A 17,651-nucleotide genomic window follows, 5' to 3' on the forward strand; every position below is an offset into this window, starting at 1 on the left:
CATTAATTCATGCACTCATCATCTCCCGCATCGACTATTGCAATTCCCTCCTTACTGGTCTTCCCAAAGTCAGACTTGAACCCCTACAATCTATTTTGCCCACAGCGGCTAGATTGATTTTCCTTAATAACCGTTATTCCTCTGCTGAGCTACTCTGTCAATCTCTACATTGGTTGCCTGTATTTCAACGAATCCAATATAAAATGCTAACATACAAGGCCATCAACAAAATTGCACCGACATACATTTCCTCACTTGTCTCAAAATATGTCCCAACTCGACACCTCCGTTCTGCACAAGATCTTATCACATCCTCCCACTCTCGGTTAAAGGACTTTTTTCGGGCTGCACCCACTTTGTGGAATTCCCTCCCTCGCACAGTAAGACTTTCTTCTAGTCTTTAAACTTTCAAGCGTTCACTGATAACCCACCTCTTCAGACAAGGTTATGATATTCCTCAACCACCATCTTTTCCCTAGATTACCCTATTACCATTCTCTACACTGCTTACGCAAGAAAACAACCCTCTGACCAACATTGCAACACACACAGCCCACCCAATACTTTTACCTTTGCGTCTAGCTGGTCCATTGTGCAATATGATGTAGCACATGCCTTTGTGTTTCTAACTCCCATTGTCCTATAGATTGTAAGCTTGCGAGCAGGGTTCTCTTACCTCTCTGTCTGTATGTATTACCCAGTATTGTCTTATCCATGTTTGTTCCCAATTGTAAAGAGCTACGGAATTTGCTGCCGCTATATAAATAAATGATGATGATGATGATGTTTAAATGTCACATAAGCTGAGACATGTCTTGGACAGATAGACATGCTAGGCATGAGGAACTTTGCTAGAATATTATGTATTGATGTAACATATTTTATTGTATCTTGTATCCAACCAGATAATATATTACATATGTGGGTGAAGGGCATACTAAAGATTACCTCTGAGCTCCAATGGCATATATTCTGTAGGAAACAAATGGTTTCTAAAATTGTGACTCTTTTATGGTAACCTGACTGATATTCACAGACAGTGTGATGGTACTAAGGGGGGCATACATTACAGAAAATGAAATAAACTTCTGAGATTGTGCAATAACATTTTAAGATGATAGTTTTGTGCACTATCAAAGGGTGGCTTGAGGAAATTAAATAATTTGATGAAGTAGGCTAAGAATTTATTAATATTATTTAACTGTGTGATTGCAATTAGTACACCATGTGTAATGATGCAGTTGCACAGATTAATAACACACACAATTACATTCACACTTACACTTGCAAATAGTACACATTTAGTGAGGTTCCAATCCACATTCATTTATTAGTAAATGTATTAGCGATTATTTATACATCAATAATACTACAGTAAAGGTAATTAGGTCCACAGAAATGTGTGGAGTTTGGTCTCATATTAATCTAAATTTTACTAGCTGAAATCCGGTGTCAATAGGGAAGTGATTGCATATAAATTATGAATGATATGAGATTAATACTCAAAAGCACTTTGTTTATGGGTCAGTTTAAACTGGTATTTCGGCGGGAAGAAACGTAGTCAATAGTTAAAGTAAGTTGCCCCCACCTTTGTAGAAGAGATCAAATGAACTGACCTATGACCAGCAGTCTACTGAAACATCGTTAATCCTGGACCAATGAAGACCTCTCTTAGTATTATCTGTGTATATTTGTGACATCATCACTGTTTATGTTAATTCAAACTGCATATAAGCAAGTCCCTGGGCCAGCTCTCTCTTCCTGACTGCAGACTGTCAGGCCATGAGGAACGAGAACTCGAAGTAGGGAAATCACTAACTAGTATTGGCGCCACTGGTGTTCACCAGGGACCACCGCAAGGAGGTTTGAGCTTCGCCGCACAGGATATGCAGGTCTCGGTCCTGTAGGACAGTTATCATTGTAGCGAATGCTCAGGACGGTACGGGTCAGAAGCCAAACGGAGACAGGCGGTACCAATGGATGATCCACAAAGCAGTCAGACAGGCCAAGGTCAAACCGGAAGGACAAGAGGCGAAATCCAGAGGAATAGACAAACTAGCCGAGGTCACAACAGGAACAGAAGGGAAGTCAGGGAAGCCGGGTGAGAACCAAATGTAGGAGCAGGATACAAGCAGCTGGTGAACAGATAACCTAATACTCTGGCACCCTAATGATGCCAGAGCAGGTTTTAAATAGAGGCTGCTGCTGGGGGATTGGAGGAGAGCAGGGGCGTTCAGACACGCTGAGCGCCTGAACAGAGGAGCGTCCCGTTACCTTGCAACGGGATGAAGCAGAGTGTATGCGCCCGGTGGCGTGGAGACGGCTGGGGGTGCAGCATGCCTGTTGCCTAGCAACAGAACGTCCTGGCCAGATTCGTCAGACGGCTGTCCCCACTTCGAAGAGGAACAGCAGGGACAGCACCTGACACAAGCTACAAGACTGAATCTGGACCTGAGCCCCCGGGAAGCGATTGGGAGTGGTGTGCACTATAATTCCTGCTAAAAAGATAATACACTGTCTATGGTTTTGTTCTGCTTACTTTTAGTCAACTTCACTGAGCCTATTTTGATGCATATATATTTTTTCACCTAAGGATTTTCAATTTTACTCTTAAATACTACACTTTTGGGCACCCTATCCCTTTCTTTGTATTTATAGATTATTTCCAGAGACACCATCTGGCTTTTTGGGGATTGACAGCTGCCTGCATATCGGAAAGTGTAAATAAGGTGTATGGACTATATTGACTTTATATTCTATTACAAATATTGAGTCACACGCCATTGCTCTTCCATTATTAGTTTTGGTGATCTTCTGATACAGGCAGAAGACTCTTATTGGTTCTGATTAATTTGCATTTTAATATTAAAATGTGGAAATCAGGTAGCAGAGTAAACCAGAGATCTAACCTTTGTCACAAAATATTTGATGAGAATATAACTTCTGAGGAATCTGATAATGATTTAGGGAGTTAGAGAAGGTTCTCAAAGAAAATAAGCTATGGTGGGACATTAAGAGCCTTGAACAGTACATTAAAGTAGATCACATACCAAGAGGATTGTGTATTAATAAATCTCATACTTTTGGCTCGAATGATCCCATTTTCCTTAAAGAATGGGACAGCATTCTACATGAATGTTCAAAGAAATTAATTCAACTTAGAATTCATGAAAACAGAAAGAAAAAGCATTAGAATCTTATAAAGGTCAACAGGATTTTGTAGAAAATTAGCAGTTTTTGAACAAGAAACGTAACCGTGTTGCGATGGATGTCATTAAAATCAAAGAAAGAAGTTTGTCAGGGATAAGAATGATTATAATAAAGATAAAATAAAAAGCTGGAAGTAAACTCCAAGTAAAATGCATAAGCAGTATTACAACCCTGTCAGACCCATTAAAACATGTGATTCTTGGTCCACAATTCCCCAATGAAAAGGAGTGTACCCTCCTCAAAATGAAAATAGAAAGCACACATTTTGACACTATGTTGCATAGAAATAGGTTTTCAGTTCCTGATGGGTCCACGGAAAAAAATCCTTGTTCTCACTTTCTACCCCAACACCACGGGAGAGACACAAACATCCGCTCAGAGAAAATATAAGAATAGCCTCCCCCCTCAAATGTAGGTACACAAAGAAGAAAGTGGGGTGGCAGCAAAATTTCAGAAAAGGAGACATGTATGAATAAAAATGAATGATTGAAATTTGCTTTTATATTCAATCTGTCTAATCATGTACTAACTGACTCAAAAACACAGATTCTTAGTAAAGGGCTTTCATTTGCTCCAACTAAAAAGCCAGATAAAAGGCATTTTGCCAGAAAAGCTATTTTAAATAATTATGAGACCACCTCTAAATCTGGCCTTAAATTACCATCATAGCACTATCCTCTAGAATCAGAAAGTAATTACATTGAGATGTTCTAAGAATTGGTGATTGAAGATTTATGTAAGCATGAGTTTAATAATATTGCCCCTGAGAATCTTAGTGGAAAAAGGGAAAACTCTGAAAAATGTTCAGGCAAATAATGACTTTGTTATAAAACAAGCAGATAAAGTAGGTGGTATGGTAGTCATGAATCGAGGAGATTACGTTAAGCAAGCCAAACGGCTGTTGGGTGATGAATCCTCATATACATGTTTAAGTGGGGACCCCACAAATAACTATGTATCACTATTGAGAGTTACTCACTGGAGCACTTTATTATGGTATCATTGTGAAGGATGAGCTTTCAGTTCCTGATGATGAACAGCCCAATAATACCCATCTTTTACTTTTTACCAAAAATCCATAAAGGCCTGATCAATCCGCCTGGTAGAGCTAGGATTGATTCGTTAACATTGCATATCTCAGAATACGTTGATATATTTTTCGAAAATATGTGATTAATTTAAGCTCTTATTTGAAAGATACTATGAATGTTTTGCGTGTTTTTAAACATTTTATTTGGAATAAAGAATTTTTATGAGTTACGATCGATGTACAATCGTTATATACATCAATTGAACACGAGAGAGGCCTAGTGGCTGTTTTTTTAAACGCAGACAATACTCTAACAGAGCTACAAAGAAATTATATTTGTAATCTGTAATTCTCTAATTCCTTATAACTAATTTTTTAACCAATTTTACCTTCAAATATGTGGGACCGCAATAGAGACCATTTCTGCACCAGCTTCATAAATCTTTTATGGGAAGCTGGGAGGAAGAGTACATCTATAATTGTGAACAATTTTCCGAAAACATTTTAAAGATATATAGATTATATAATAATGGTTTGGAAAGGAAATGTTGAATCCCTAAAGGAATTTTTAGCATATTTTGAGGTTAATGAATATAATTTAAAATTTACGGCCAAATATGATCCCATTCAAGTGGAATTTTTAGATCTTATTCTAATTGGGCAAAATGAGAAATTCATTATACAAAATTATATTTAACCTGTTGATACAGCTTTTTACATTTTAATAGCTGTCATGTAAAAAGATGGAAAACAAACATTACATTTTCCCAGTTCAATCGAATCAAAAGGAACTGCACTGAGGCTGACCACTGCAAAGAAGAGATGGCAATATATGTAGATAGATTCTATAAGAGGGGATATCCAAAAGGCTTTCTTACAGGAGCCATACATAGAGTTGAAAATATTGAAAGACTGGTTTTACTAACATTCTCAAGAAAGGAACAAAATAAAAATAAAAGCTTCCTTCATTACCCAATATAATAGTGGGGAGAGTAGAAATAGGTCTGTCTTTTCGAAACACTGGGGCATCTTGAAGGTAAACCCTCTCCTCAAAACTATCCTTCCAGAGAATCCAAGTATTATTTTTAGGAGAAGTCAAAATTTAAAGGATATTCTGGCTCCAAGAGTGCTAAGAGAAAAAGAAACAAAAATACTACTGTCGAAGTCGTATAATTGGATGAACGAATGTATAATTAATATTATGGTTATATAGTATGGTTATGTCACGAGCCGCGGTGGTGCGCCACATCCTGGCGTGATCTAGCAGCCGGGCGCGTGCTCTATTTCTATGCTCTGGTTTTATTCTTTGGGATTATCCTTGTTGCATAGATGCAGGAGGGTGTAGTGACATCCTCCAACACCAGGGGGAGCTCCTATATGATTTAAACTGTTTCACTTTTATTTTTATACATGCTTCCTGGTTATTTTATCACCTATGCTAGTTCCCAGCTAGTAATTAATTAGCAGCCTCCTGAGGCTCATTGTCAGCCCTGTCCTCCTCCTTTCTGATTTTTCCATCATAGTATTTAAGGCAGTGAGGACTGGGCCTCACTGCTGGTTATAGTTCCTGCTCTGTGCATACCTACCTGCTCCCTGCTCAGTTCCCCTTCTCTGCCTTTGGATTGATCTTGCTGTGTATGACCTTGGACCGTGTACTGGACTCTGCTGTATTGCCTGTGACCTCGATCTCTGCCTGTTTCCTGGATTTGTTGTTTGCCACCAGCCCTGACCTTTTTGCCTGGACTTCACCACCGCTGTATGCTATTTCACAATATCCCTGGGTTCCCCCCAGTCAGTACACATCTCACGACCCTCTGTCTGTCTGCAGCTAAGTCTGTCCCCACCACTAGAGGCTCCAGTGAACACCAGACTTTCGGAGCAGATTCCGGGTTTTGTTGTACTGGCTGTAGGGGTTCCTGACATTATAACCAGCCGACATACTTGGGATTTACTCCCATGGATCCTACTCCTCCTTCCCTTGCTCAAGTGCTGGCTAATCAACTGCAGGCTCAATTTCAGATTGTTCAAGACATTTCTACCAGATTGTCCGTACAGGAACAAGCCTCCAGGATTACCTTTTCTCAGGAGGTTAAAGTTCAAGAACCCAAGCTTCATCTGCCAGACAGATTTTCTGGCAACAGAAGGGATTTCCACAACTTCAGGGAAAGTTGCAAATTATATTTCAAGCTACGTCCACTGTCTTCTGGTTCGGAACAGCAGCGAGTGGGTATTGTTATATCACTGTTGCAAGGAGATCCACAAACCTGGGCTTTTGGATTGTGCCCTGGCAGTCCAGAATTGTTATCTGTAGATTCCTTTTTCCAAGCCTTGGGTCTCCTGTATGACGATCCTGACAAAGTCGCTACTGCTGAGTCTAAACTTAGATCTTTGAAACAGGGGCGTCATTCTGCTGAAGAATATTGTACTGAATTTCGCAGGTGGGCCTCAGATTGCGAATGGAATAATCCAGCTCTCTGCAGTCAGTTTCGGTTGGGCCTTACAGAACTAATAAAGGACATATTGGTGCAATATCCAGCTCCTGATTCTCTGGGGTCCTTTATGTGTTTGGCAATTCGCATTGATCGGCGAATAAATGAAAGAAGACTGGAAAAGGAATTTCATCCGCAGAACTTTTTCCCTATCTCCAACTCAGTTAATACCGGGGATACTAGAAAAGTTCATTTAGGTGTTTACCTTGTACAGAATAAATATTCCCTCCAGTTACCTGCCAAGATTTCCCTGGTCTCTGGGAGTGTTAATGTCCTAGCTTTCGTGGACAGCGGAGCAGCTGGAAATTTTCTGGATATTTCTCTGGCACGGCGGTTTGCTGTTCCTACCCAACTATTAAAAGTCCCAGTATCTATTTGTGGTCCACAGGAGAACTGGTGGCATGGGGGAAAAACTGCCAAGGGACATGCCTAGCAACACTCGTTAAGGTTACTACTGCTTCAGTCGAACCAGGTCCCCCACTCCCGCTGCAATATCAAGATGTTGCTGATGTTTTCTCCAAGCAAGCTGCAGATACATTACCACCACATCGCCCGTACGATTGCACTATTGATATTCAGCCTAGGAGTAAATTTCCTAAGACTCATTTATATTCTCTTTCCGTGGAAGAGACCAAAGCCATGGAGAACTATATTTCTGAGGACCTGAAAAAAGGGTTCATTAGACCTTCTCGTTCACCCCTGGGTGCCGGATTTTTCTTTGTAAAAAAGAAAGACGGAGATTTACGACCATGCATTGATTACAGAGGTCTGAATCAGATCACCATTAAAAACAAATATCCTCTACCACTGATTTCTCAGTTGTTCGACCAGTTAAGAGGTGCTTCGGTGTTTTCTAAAATTGATTTACGTGGAGCGTACAATTTGATACGCATACGGAAGGGCGATGAATGGAAGGCCGCTTTTAACACTCATTCTGGACATTACGAGTATTGTGTTATGCCGTTTGGTCTTACTAATGCGCCAGCCGTGTTCCAGGATTTGATCAATGATGTACTATGGCATTATCTGGGTAAATTTGTCATTGTGTATCTGGATGACATCTTGATCTATTCCTCGTCCTTGCCTCAACACCGGGAACAAGTCCGTTTGGTACTGCAGAAACTTAGAGACAATCATCTATTTGCCAAATTAGGGAAATGCGAGTTTGAAGTCTCCACTGTGGCATTCTTGGGGTATTTCATTTCTGCCAATGGATTTACGATGGATCCAGCCAAAGTCCGAGCCATCACTGATTGGAGCCTTCGCAGTAACCTAAAAGCCATCCAAATGTTTCTTGGGTTTGCTAATTACTACAGAAGATTCATTCGTAATTTCTCGGTAATTGTGGCACCTATCACTCAATTACCTAAGAAAGGAGCTGATCCAGCAGTATGGCCGCCAGAAGCTGTCAAAGCATTTAATACCCTAAAAAAGGCCTTTGTTTCTGCTCCTATCCTCAAACATCCTGATACGGAGCTACCTTTCATTGTTGAAGTGGATGCTCCTGAGGTTGGGGTGGGGGCAGTTCTGTCACAAGTGTCCAGTTCTGATGAAAAGTTACACCCATGCGCATTCTTTTCTAAGAAATTCTCAGCAGCAGAGATAAATTATGATGTGGGAAATCGGGAGTTACTGGCCATTAAATTGGCATTCGAAGAATGGAGACATTGGCTGGAGGGCGTTAAGCATAACATCACAGTGTACACGGATCACAAAAATCTCCAATACATTGAGACTGCTAAGAGGTTGAATCCCAGACAGGCACGCTGGGCTCTTTTCTTCTCTTGATTTAATTTTGTGATCACATATCGCCCTGGTTCTAAGAATTTGAAGGCGGATGCCTTATCCAGAAGTTTTTTACAAAAACATGAGGATCCCCTTTATAACACTCCTATCATACCTTCTCAAATCATTGTTTCGGAGCTAACTCAGGATTTGGCAACCCAGTTACGGGCAATTCAGGATCTGGCACCAGCTTCCATGTCTCCCAATTTGTTGTTTGTGCCAGCTGGTCTGAGACAGTCTGTCTTGTCTGAGGTCCATGATAGCAAAATATCTGGACATCCAGGTATCACCAAGACTATCAAATTACTCTCTCGTTCTGTTTGGTGGCCTTCTATGAAGAAAGACGTTAGAGACTTTGTACAGTCCTGCGAGATTTGTTCCAGGGTGAAAACACCCAGAGATTTGCCCATGGGACAGATGATGCCTTTACCCGTGCCCAGTGTTCCATGGACCCAAATCTCCATGGATTTTATTACGGATTTGCCTTTGTCTAAAGGGTGTTATTGCATTTGGGTGATAGTCGATCGCTTTAGTAAGATGACTCATTTTGTTCCTTTACCAAAGCTACCATCTGCTAAGTCTTTGGCTCCTCTGTTTATTCAAAATGTTTTCAGACTACATGGAATACCCACTAATATTGTATCAGATAGAGGTACTCAATTTGTGGCCCAGTTCTGGAAATCATTTTGTGCCTTGCTTGACATTTAACTAAGTTTTTCATCAGACTATCACCCACAAACTAATGGACAGATGGAAAGGGTAAACCAGTCTTTGGAACAGTATTTAAGATGCTACATTTCTGAATTACATGACAACTGGGTAGAATACCTGCCATGGGCGGAATTTGCCTACAATAATTCACCACACTCTTCCTCTGGTTATGCCCCATTTTTCTGCATTTATGAGAGACATCCCAAGTCTGTTTCATTTTCTGACATCATATGAGATCGGACACATTGCTCATTCTCTGAAAAAAATTTGGAAAAAGATGAACTTATCTTTGAAGCAAGCTGCGTCTCAAGCCAAGTTATTTAAGGTTCGCTTCAAACGTCCTTGTAAGTTCAAGGAGGGGGATAGAGTATGGCTCTCCACTAAGAACATCAAGCTCCGCCAGCCTTCCTTTAAGTTCACACCAAGATACATTGGTCCATTTAAGATAATCAGGAAGATTAACCCTGTGGCTTTTCAGTTGGAACTGCCCAACTCTTTAAGGATACCCCGTACGTTCCATGCATCCTTATTGAAGCCAGCTCTTACTTCCCGGAGGTTTCCCAGGAAACAGCCAAGCAAACCTGCCCCAGTGATAGTGGATGGTCACACGGAATTTGTGATCGAAAAGATTCTTGATTCCAAATGGGTACAACGCCAACTCCACTATCTGGTTCACTGGAAGGGCTATGGCCCTGAGGAAAGATCATGAATACCTGCCAGGAACGTGCATTCCAATGAGTTAAGAAGAGCTGCCCAACTCTTTAAGGATACCCCGTACGTTCCATGCATCCTTATTGAAGCCAGCTCTTACTTCCCGGAGGTTTCCCAGTAAACAGCCAAGCAAACCTGCCCCAGTGATAGTGGATGGTCACACGGAATTTGTGATCGAAAAGATTCTTGATTCCAAATGGGTACAACGCCAACTCCACTATCTGGTTCACTGGAAGGGCTATGGCCCTGAGGAAAGATCATGGATACCTGCCAGGAACGTGCATTCCAATGAGTTAAGAAGAGCTTTTCATCAGAAGTTTCCAGATAAGCCTAGATTAAGGGGTTCCTTAACCCCTCCTCAAGGGGGGGTACTGTCACGAGCCGCAGTGGTGCACCACATCCTGGCGTGATCTAGCAGCTGGGCGCGTGCTCTATTTCTATGCTCTGGTTTTATTCTTTGGGATTATCCTTGTTGCATAGATGCAGGAGGGTGTAGTGACATCCTCCAACACCAGGGGGAGCTGCTATATGATTTAAACTGTTTCACTTTTATTTTTATACATGCTTCCTGGTTATCTTATCACCTATGCTAGTTCCCAGCTAGTAATTAATTAGCAGCCTCCTGAGGCTCATTGTCAGCCCTGTCCTCCTCCTTTCTGATTTGTCCATCACAGTATTTAAGGCAGTGAGGACTGGGCCTCACTGCTGGTTATAGTTCCTGCTCTGTGCATACCTACCTGCTCCCTGCTCAGTTCCCCTTCTCTGCCTTTGGATTGATCTTGCTGTGTATGACCTTGGACCGTGTACTGGACTCTGCTGTATTGCCTGTGACCTCGATCTCTGCCTGTTTCCTGGATTTGTTGTTTGCCGCCAGCCCTGACCTTTTTGCCTGGACTTCACCACCGCCAGGGCCGGACTGGCCATCGGGCACTTCTGGCAAATGCCAGAAGGGCCGATGGCTAGTTGGGCCGGTCCAACGGGGCAGGATGTCCGTCCGAGCAGCGCAGCTCACTGCGCGCTGCTCAGCAGACAGTGTCAATGCGATGTGCGGCGCGCCAGTAATCACATGGGAGGCGCATCATGTGACAGCACCTGTCACATGATGCGCGTCCCATGTGATTACTGGCACACTGCGCATCGCATTGACACTGTCCGCCGAGCAGCGAGGTGATAAGGTAAGTGTGTCTCTGACTGGGGGAGGGGGCTGGCTGTCACTGTCACTATGTCTCTGACTGGGGGAGGGGGCTGGCTGTTAATGACACTATGTCTCTGACTTGGGGGGGGGGCTGGCTGGCACTGTCACTATGTCTCTGACTTCGGGGGGGGGGGGCTGGCTGTCACTATGTCTCTGACTTGGGGGGGGGCTGGCTGTCACTGTCACTATGTCTCTGACTGGGGGAGGGGGCTGGCTGTCACTGTCACTATGTCTCTGACTTGGGGGGGGCTGGCTGTCACTATGTCTATGACTTGGGGGGGCTGGCTGCCACTGTAACTATGTCTCTGACTTGGGGGGGGGGGCTGGCTGTCGCTGTCACTATGTCTCTGACTTGGGGGGGCTGGCTGTCGCTGTCACTGAGTCTCTGACTGGGGGGGCTGGCTGTTGCTGCGTCTCTCACTGGTGGGGGGCTGGCTGTGTCTCTCCCTGGGGGTGTGTGTGTCTGGCTGGCAATTGTGTGTGTACCAGTACATTGTGTGAAGTCTGGACCTATATATATATATATATATATATATATATATAATGTGTGTATATGTGTGTATATATATATATATATATATATATATATATATATATATATATGTGTGTGTGTGTGGCCATGTATATATTAGTGTGTGTGGGGCCATGCATATATTAGTGTGTTTGTGCGCGCAGTATTTTAATATAATATGTGAGGGAAGGGAGGATCTTAATATAGTGTGGGAAGTAGGCTATTTAATGGTGGAGTGTAGGTGGGGGCTAACTATTTAAGTTGAGGTGAAGGAATCTTTAATTTCATGCTTGGGTGGTTTAGGGCTATCAATTGAATATGGTGCTGATTTTGGGGTGGAGGGCTATTTATTAAATGTGAATATGAATTATTTATTGCTGGCGATGGTTGTGGAAAATGGCTATATTTATTAAACTTTAATGCTATTTAATTTATTGCTTAGACTGTCTGCAGGGAGGGAAATATGTTTTGAGTAAATGGGTATATTGTTAATTTAATGTTGGGGCTGGTTGAAGGGAAATAGGTATACTTATTAAATGTGAATATTATTATTGTGGGGACTGGAGGGAGGCCTAATTATAAAACGTGAGTTGGAGTTTTCTAAATCTCATCTACCCCATTTTTTTCAGAATTGGGGATCTAATATTCCAGGATAAAGACAAGAAAGAACTGAGCTAAAGAAACCAGCTGCTACAAGCGGTGAAAGTGACCAAGACAGGTAGGAGAGAGCAGGACAGTCTGCCAACTGTCCTGAATCTGGTGGGGCAGTCCTGAATTTGGGTGACTGTCTCACTTAGTCAGGATTTGGTTTAACTGCAAGGACAGTTGGGAGGTATGTCCCGCTTCACAACGTACTGCTTGTGAAGGCAGAGCTGTGTGCTTCTAACAGTAGTGCACACAGTATTGCCTGTGTATTTGTCTAAATTGATAACCATATTACATAATAGGGGCCCAGCTGTCTTAAATACCCTGGGCCCCCTGAGCCTTAATGCAGCATGTTAGGGGAAGGGAACTGATAGCTGCTCTCAGTTCCCGGACAGGACACAGCCTGCAGAGGAAGCCTAGGACCTCCAAGTATCACAAGATTTGGTAATCTTGTGAGACAAAGAGCTTCCCTGCTCACTCTACAGGAAGTTCCCACCCTGATGGATGTCAGCAGCACCAGAAGCATCCCGAGTGGGCTGGGGATGGCGTGATGTGACTGGGAGGGTGTGACAAATGTAATGTTTTATTATAATATATGTATCAATGCCACATGTTGGCCACACACAAAACACAATGTGGGCACGCCCTTTTCGGTGCCGCCGCGATTTTATGCTGGGACTGAGGTGGGCCTGTGTACTTTAAATGCCAGGGCTGATTTTTAGTCCCAGTCCGGCCCTGACCACCGCTGTATGTTATTTCACAATATCCCTGGGTTCTCCCCAGTCAGTACACATCTCACGACCCTCTCTGCCTGCAGCCAAGTCTGTCCCCACCACTAGGGGCTCCAGTGAACACCAGACTTTCGGAGTACATTCCGGGTTTTGTTGTACTGGCTGGAGGGGTTCCTGACAGGTTAATATTGTTTTGTCGTGCGATTGCACTCAGTATGCCATGCTACACGTGGCATACTGCGATTGCACAGTAAAATACACACGCACACACTCGCACTACAACATTTAGTTATTTATATATTTCATATTTATATTGATTCCGTTATACAGTGATTTATGAGCAGATAGTATTTAGTTTATTATTAGTTTATATATTATGATTATATATACACTTTAGTGTTATTTAAGGTTCAGGGTATAGGAAAGGTGTCATGTCTGGTATCATATTAATCCCCTATTCATCAGCAGTTGTCCGGTTCATTCGCCGAAGAGATCGCACATTGCATACTCTAGTTAGTGATGTTAGGGAATAAATACTTAAAGTAATGCTGACTATAAAATGCTAATAGACTAGTTGAAACTGGAGCCTTGGCGGGAAAAGTCAGAGCACAACCCCTGGAGAGATGACCCCCACCTTTGGATATTTTGGTTTGAACTGGCCTATGACCTGCAGCACTCTGGACCTTCCTGATACCTGGACCAATAGAAGCAAGCCACGTAATCTGCATTGTTGTCTCTGTAACACTGAGTGTATATAATATAGCAGTGCTCCCACTGGCTTCAGTCATTCTCTGACCACAGTATTCTGGAGTGAAATACTGTTCACTGATACCTGTGGGAGCGCAGCTAGCGCAAGCGAATGCAGCGGTATGTATTTATCTTTTTGTATTGGCTGTACTGTATTATAATCATGTATTGAACTATTAAATTTTACATCTGCTAAAATAAATTACTTTGTGCGTTGGAAACACAATACAATCGCTTGGGCAATGCTTATTTGAAAACAATAGAATTACTTTAATACTACTTTTCTTATATCTAAAAGTAGCATCAAATGTAATCATTGTAATATTTGCAGATTTACAAAGTCAAAAAACAAGATCTTTTATATTATGGCAACAAACGTTTTACAATTAAGGAATAAATGAACTGTGTTACCTATCATATACCTTTTAGATTGTACATGCAGCTTGAAATATATGGGAAAAACTAAAAGATCGCTTAAATTACGTATTCAAGAACACATTAGAAATATAACAAATAAAGTGGCCAATCATTCTGTGTCTAAGCACTTTATAGATTTCCATCACTCTGATCCACAATTTATAAAATTTATGGCTATAGAACATGTAAGATTGGGCCCAAGAGGTGGAGACATACAAAAGAAGCTAGCACAACGCCAGATGTTTTGGATCTACGAATTGGGCACTCTAACACCATAGGGTCTGAATGAGGAATATAAAATAGCCCCTATTTTTATATTTTTTTTAAAGTTTTACTATTTATATGATTGATTCTGGTTTTTATTATTATGATTTTTATTAAAATTTATCAATATTTTTATTGGTATGTTTTATATATTTAGACTCTTATGTGGAGTATTTATTTGTTATGATTTTAGAGGTTTGAAATCAAATCAAATTAATTTTCTAGTATCTTCATGTGCAATATATATTATCGACTATTTCTAGTTCATAGTGATCTACATGGTGATTTTGTACTAATAGTGGTGTGGAAGTCAAATAATTGGATTAAGTCGGCTAAATTAATTAATATTGTTTTACCGTTCGATTGCGGTTAGTACACCACGTGTAATGGCTCAATCACATGGATTAATAACATACACATTTACATTCGCACTTACACTTGTAAATAGTACACATTTATCAAGGTTCCAACCCACATTTATTTATTAGTGAAATGTATTAGAGATTATTTATACTTAGATAAAACTAAATTAAATGTACCTAAGGCTCAGGATATAGGAAATGTATCATGTTTAGTGTAATTTTAATCTGCATATTACCATCAGGAATCCGCTACTATCGGTGAAGCGATTGCCAGCTATGGAAGATAAAGGATTAATGCTCAAAATTATATGGTTTGGAATGCAAATAGGTTAATTTAAACTGGATTAGGTCGGTTCCCTAGGCACATGTGCTCAGCTGTTAGAGTGAGCTGGCCCCCACCTTATCAATGGAATAACTGACCTATGATTTCCATTGTTCTGGACTGACCTGATCCCTGGACCAATTAAGAAAGACCTTCGTTTATCTTTGTGTACATTGTGACATCATCCCTGTTTTTTGTTAACTGAAACTGCATATAAGCAACTCCTGGGCCAGTGTTAGATCTCTCTTCCTGACTGATGACTACAAGGCTGAACATGGACGCTCTTGTGTAACGTAAAGTATTCGGTTTATATTTTCCTGCGTATTGTTATACCTTTTATGCGTCATCATGGCTTCCTGTCAGGTTTGCATATGAAGGATGAGTGAGATCCTGTTGTTTCAGCCGGTATTTGCTAGACTCACCTAGAAGCGCAGAGTCTAACAGCGCGGAAGGTATTCACCAGGCATCCCCGCAAGGAGATTTGGGCTTAGCGGCTTCCACTCTGCAGGTCGCGTCGCTCTAGGGAAGTTCCCAGTGAGACAGAACAGACAGGTGACTTTGAGAGGCAACAAGACCCAATTTAAGGCAGGTATATGAGTCTCTAGTAGAACACTGGTGAGGAGGAGATGATGACCATGGACAGGGCAATCCACAGAGGGGTAGCTAGGCAGAGGTCAGCAGTATATGCGGTGAACCACAGCTATTACCACTTGGAGGTGTTTCATTAGCCTGTTGTATAGCCCAACTATAAACTTGATTATTCACATAATCTCTTTTATCCCTTATATATTTCCTTTCTTTCCTTTCTACCACCTCAGATTCAAGTTTATCTAGTTTCTTATGTAACACTTTCTCGTTAATTTTATAGTCCTCCTTAGATTTAAACTTTTCAGCCTTAGATTCTTTATCCTTTATTTCCAATTGGACTGATGTAAGTATATTTTGTTTCTCAGAAACAATCAGCCTCATAAGATTAATAGAGCATTCATCTAATAGATTAATAGAGCATTCATCTACTTTTTTGAACAATCTGGGAAAAGGCTCCTTCAAATGCAACAATTGTAATATGTGTAAATTTGTTTCCCCTTTGAATAAAGTTTTCTATGATTCATCACATCAGAGGGAACACAAAATTAATGACCGTATAACCTGCCTCACTACGTCAGTCATCTACCAATTAGAATGCCCTTGTGGAAAAGTGTATATAGGTAAAATTAAGAGGGCCCTTAAGCTACGTCTCCAAGAGCAAGTGAGGGCGATTAAAAATAAATCAGATCAACATACAGTTTCTAGACATTTTGTTGTTTGTCAGAATGCTGATCCTGGTGGTCTTAAGTTCAAAGGAATTGAACATGTGGTGTTGGGTGCATGAGGTGGAGATTTGGCTAAAAAAACTCACCTGTAGAGAGATGTATTGGGTGTATAAACTGGACACTCTGGCACCTAAAGGTCTTAACGAAGCATTCGAAATGGCTTCGTTCCTGGTATAAGAATGTATTGATTTACACGTGTAGTAATGCTGTTTTCTCTTTTAGGTGTTTATCATGGAATATCCAGATAGGTCTATGCCTTCGTTACTGGTGCATTCTAGTGGTGATATCTTTGTGTATTAGATAGAGTTTAGCGTTCTTTATGTAGCCCACTTTTTGAGTATCGAATATTAATATATGTATATTCTACTATGGTTTATCCATCTCTTCTTAGGGGTGCCAGCTTACACTTACCTCATTTGGTGTGTGCTGTAAATATTCTATTGTTTAGATATTATGTATGTATACCATATTTGTGATTTGGGATTGTTTAGATATGTCTACAGAATTCTTGCGCATCCTGTATTTATATTGATTAGCTAGACGGACTCTGTATTAGATAGAGATGTGACCTTACATTCATTATTTATTTTTTATGTTATAGAGTTTTAATCTTACTTATGATGTATAGTTCTTAGGCTTCTATTTCTAATTATTCATATTGAGAAGTTACTGTGATTAAGATTAGATTTCTATCTCTTAATTGATATACTGTAAGTGAGGAACCGGATGTGATGTATCGGGACATAGACATCACCGCCCACATTCCGATTTCGTGTTGGTATTGGTCTCTTATGATGTGTATTTTTTCAGACTTCTATGTATGTCTATTTATGTGGACGTATGCTTTGTGATTAAGATCAGATTTTTATCCATCAAATCGCCATACCGGAAGTGGAGTGCCGGATGTGACGTATCGGGAGTTAGAGGTCACCGTCCACATTCTGAGATTGTGTTTGTATTGGCTTTTCTACAGGAGGACTCGAGTATTTAGGAGTCCGTGGTCATGCTGGATTCATTACTCCTTGATAAAGTCTTACTTATAAGACGAAACGCGTCGGTGGGTTACCTGGTTCCTGTGCTCACTGCTGGATGTCTGAGGTGTTGCCGGCTGTTACCCTCATTCTCTATGATTGGGCCAGAGGACAGATAAGCTTGTTTTTATTGTGCTTAATGTACGGGCATTGATTTTATTATATGCTGCTATTAAA

This window comes from Mixophyes fleayi, chromosome 3 (genome assembly GCF_038048845.1).
Source record: "Mixophyes fleayi isolate aMixFle1 chromosome 3, aMixFle1.hap1, whole genome shotgun sequence".
Lineage (NCBI taxonomy): Eukaryota > Metazoa > Chordata > Amphibia > Anura > Limnodynastidae > Mixophyes > Mixophyes fleayi.